The 4,369-nt window shown below is 45.4% G+C and overlaps 1 non-coding gene across 1 annotated transcript; it reads left to right on the top strand.

Annotated features, from left to right (window-relative positions):
- The first annotated feature begins 1,757 nt into the window (after positions 1-1,757).
- Positions 1,758-1,864, top strand: LOC134354489 (U6 spliceosomal RNA). The gene has a single exon (XR_010019845.1). It is a non-coding gene; the product is annotated as a U6 spliceosomal RNA (small nuclear RNA).
- Positions 1,865-4,369: the final 2,505 nt, after the last annotated feature.

The following is a 4,369-nucleotide window of genomic DNA, read 5'->3' as shown; positions in this document are numbered from 1 at the left end:
AAAAAGACCAAGGTAACATGTCTGAACGACTGGCGTCCCGTCGCACTCACCTCAATAATAAGCAAATGCTTTGAGAGGCTGGTCAAGGATTACATCTGCAGCTTGCTACCACCCACACTGGACCCCCTACAATTCACCTACCGACACAACCGATCGACAGATGGCGCAATAGCCACTGCTCTACATACCGTCCTTAGACATCTGGAGAAGAAGGATGCTTATGTGAGAATGCAGTTCTTGGACTACAGTTCAGCATTCAACACCATAATTCCATCCAGGCTCAACAGGAAGCTCAGAGACCTCGGCCTTCACCCTGCTTTGTGTAGCTGGATCCTGGACTTTCTGTCAGATCGCCGGCAGGTGGTAAGAGTGGGCTCCCTCACCTCCACCCCTCTGACTCTCAATACAGGAGCCCCTCAGGGTTGTGTACTAAGCCCCCTCCTTTATCCCTGTATACCCATGACTGTGTCATCACCCACAGCTCCAATCTGCTAATTAAATTTGCAGACTACACTACATTCATTGGCTAATCTCAAACAATAATGAGATGGCCTACAGGGAAGAAATCTCTCTGTTACAATCTTCAGGCATCCGTTAGTCTCATGAGACCATGGATTTGCATCTTGGAAGGTTTCCAGGGCACAGGCCTGGGCAAGATTGTATGGAAGACCAACAGTTGCCCATGCTGCAAGTCTCCCCTCTCCACACCAGTGTTGTTGTCCTAGGGAAGGGCATTAGGACCCATACAGCTTGGCACCGGTGTCATTGCAGAGCAATGTGTGGTTAAGTGCCTTGCTCAAGTATACACACGGTGCCTCAGCCGAGGCTCGAACTCGCGACCTTCAGATCACTAGATGAACGCCTTAACCACTTGACCACACGCCAACACAATGGTTGTCACAATGGTGTCAAGAAAACAACCTCTCCCTCAATGTTGCAAAAACAAAGGAGCTGGTTGTGGACTACAGGAGGAATGGAGACTGGCTAACCCCTATTGACATCAATGGATCTGGAGTTGAGAGGGTAAACAGCTTTAAATTCCTCGGCAGCCCCATCACAGAGGACCTCACGTGGTCTGTATACACCAGCTGCAAGGTGAAAAGGCACAACAGAGCCTCTTTCACCTCAGACGGTTGAGGAAGTTTGGTATGGGCCCCCAAATACTAAGAACTTTCTACAGGGCCACAATTGAGAGCATCCTGACTGGCTGGATCACTGCCTGGTATGGGAACTGTACTTCCCTTAATCACAGGATTCTGTAGAGAGTGGAGCGGACAGCCCAGCGCATCTGTAGTTGTGAACTTCCCACTATACAGGACATTTACAAAGACAGGTGTGGAAAAAAGGGCCTGAAGGATCACTGGGGACCCGAGTCACCCCAACCACAAACTATTCCAGCTGCTACCATCCAGGAAACAACCTCTTCCTCAATGTCACAAAAACAAAGGAGCTGTTTGTGGATTACAGGAGGAATGGTTTACAGGGATTACAGGGCTTCCGGTTCCTGGATCATTGGGGCTTCTTCTGGGGGAGGTACAGCCTGTACAAAAAGGACAGGTTACACCTGAACCCAAAGAAGTCCAATATCCTAGCAAACACGAGGAAATCTGCAGATGCTGGAATTTCAAGCAACACACATAAAAGTTGCTGGTGAACACAGCAGGCCAGGCAGCATCTCTAGGAAGAGGTACCGTCGACGTTTCGGGCCGAGACCCTTCGTCAGGACTAACTGAAAGAAGAGCTAGTTAGAGATTTGAGTGCTCGCTTCGGCAGCACATATACTAAAATTGGAACGATACAGAGAAGATTAGCATGGCCCCTGCGCAAGGATGACACGCAAATTCGTGAAGCGTTCCATATTTTTAAAAAAAAAGAGATTTGAAAGTGGGAGGGGGAGGGGGAGATCCAAAATGATAGGAGAAGACAGGAGGGGGAGGGATGGAGCCAAGAGCTGGACAGGTGATTGGCAAAAGGGATACAAGAGGATCATGGGACAGGAGGCCTAGGGAGAAAGAAAAGGGAGAGGGGAGGAAAACCTAGAGGATGGGCAAGGGGTATAGTGAGAGGGACAGAAGGAGAAAAAGGAGAGATTTCTCTCTCTCCTTTTTCTCCTTCTGTCCCTCTCTCCTTTTAGCAGAGTGGCTACCATTGGGAGCTGAGCATCCAAGGATATACAGTGTATTGGAAAGATAGGATAGTAGGCAGAGTGGGTGGTGTGGCCCTGTGTATAAGAAATAATATTATATCATTAGAAAGGGATGACATTGGATTGGAAAGTGTAGTCTCGAAAGGGTTGAGTTAAGAAATGGCAAGGGTAAAAGGACCCTAATGGCAGTTGTATACAAGCCTCCAAACAGCAGTTGGGATGTGGATTACAAATTACAGCAGGAGATAGAAAAGGCTTGTCAGAAGGGCAATGTCATGATAATTGTTGGGGATTTTAACATGAAAATGGATTGGGAAAACCAGGCCAGTAATGGACCTCAAGAGAGAGAATTTGTAGAATGTCTAAGGGATGGCTTTTTAGAAAAGCTTGTTGGTACACCCACTAGGGGATCAGCTGTGCAGGATTGGGTGTTGTGCAATGATCCGGAAGTGATAAGAGAGCTTAAGGTTAAGGAGCCCTTAGGATACAGTGATCACAATATGATCGAGTTCACTTTGAAATTTGAGAAGGAGAAACTAAATTCCAATTTGTTGGTATTTCAGTGGAATAAAGGAAATTACAATGGTATGAAAAGGGAACTGGCCAATGTTGACTGGAAAGGGACACTAGCAGGAAGGACAACAGAGCAGCAATAGCTAGAGTTTCTGTGAAAAATGAGGGAAGTGCAAGACGGATATATTCCAAATAAGAAGAAATTTTTGGATGGAAGAAGGACACTACCATGAAGTCAGAGCCAAAGTAAAAGCAAAAGAGAGGGCATACAAGGAAGCCAAAGCTAGTGGGAAGATAGAGGGCTAGGAAGCTTTTAAAAACTTTCAGAAGGAACCTAGAAGGTCATTAGGAAGGAAAAGACAAATTATGAAAAGAAGCTGGTGACTAATATCAAAGAAGATAATAAAAGCTTTTTTAAGTATAAAAAGGATAAAAGAGAGTTGAGGGTAAATATAGGACCAATAGAAAATGACGCTGGAGATATTGTATTGAGAGATGCAGAGATGGCAGAGGAACTGAATGTGTATTTTGTATCAGTCTTCACAGTGAGAGACATCTGCAGTATACCAAACATTCAAGAGTGTCAGGGAAATGAAGAATATGCAGTGAAAATTACGACTGAGAAGGTGCCGAGGAAGCTTAATGGTCTGAGGGTGGATAAATCTCCTGGACCTGATGGAACGCACCCTCGGGTTCTGAAGGAAGTAGCTAGAGAGATTGTGGAGGCATTAACAATGATCTTTCAAGAATCGATAGATTCTGGCTTTGTACCGGATGACTGGAAAATTGCAAATGTTACTCTGCTATTTAAGAAGGGTGGGAGGCAGCAGAAAGGAAACTATAGACCTGTTAGCCTGACATCAGTGTTATTGTTATCAGCAAGTTGTTGGAATCGATTGTTAGGGATGAGATTATGGAATACCTGGAGGCACATGACAAGATAGGCCAAAGCCAGCATTGTTTCCAGAAAGGAAAATCCTGCCTGACTAACCTACTGCAATTTTTTGAAGAAATTACAGGCAGGGTAGACAAAGGAGATGCAGTGGACATGGTGTACTTGGATTTTCAGAAGGCCTTTGACAAGGTGCCGCACATGAGGCTGTTTAGCAAGATAAGAGCCCATGGAATTACAGGGAAATTATTAGCAGGGGTGGAGCATTGGCTGGTCGGCAGAAAACAGAGAGTGTGAATAAAGGGATCCCATTCTGGCTGGCTGCCAGTTACCAGTGGAGTTCCACAGGGATCGGTGCTGAGACAACTGCTTTTTACAATGTATGTCAATGATTTGGACTATGGGATTAAGGGATTTGTGGCTAAATTTGTCGATGGTACAAAGATAGGTGAAGGAGTGGGTAGTGTTGAGGAAACAGAGAGCCTGCAGAGATAGTTTAGGGGAATAGGCAAAGAAGTGGCAAATGAAATACAATGTTGGAAAGTGTATGGTCATGCACTTTGGTGGAAGAAATAAACGGGCAGACTATTATTTAGATGGAGAGAGACAGCAAAGGGACTTGGGAGTCCTTTTGCAGGATACCCTAAATGTTAACCTCCAGGTTGAGTTGGTGGTGAAGAAGGCAAATACAATATTAGCATTCATTTCTAGAGGTACAGAATATAAGAGCAGGGATGTGATGTTGAGGCTCTATAAGGCACTCGTGAGACCACACTTCGAGCATTGTGTTCAGCTTTGGGCTCCTTATCTTAGAAAGG

This window comes from Mobula hypostoma, chromosome 11 (assembly GCF_963921235.1).
Source record: "Mobula hypostoma chromosome 11, sMobHyp1.1, whole genome shotgun sequence".
NCBI lineage: Eukaryota > Metazoa > Chordata > Chondrichthyes > Myliobatiformes > Myliobatidae > Mobula > Mobula hypostoma.
Note: the sequence above shows the minus strand (reverse complement) of the source record. Positions and strands in the feature narration are given on the sequence as shown.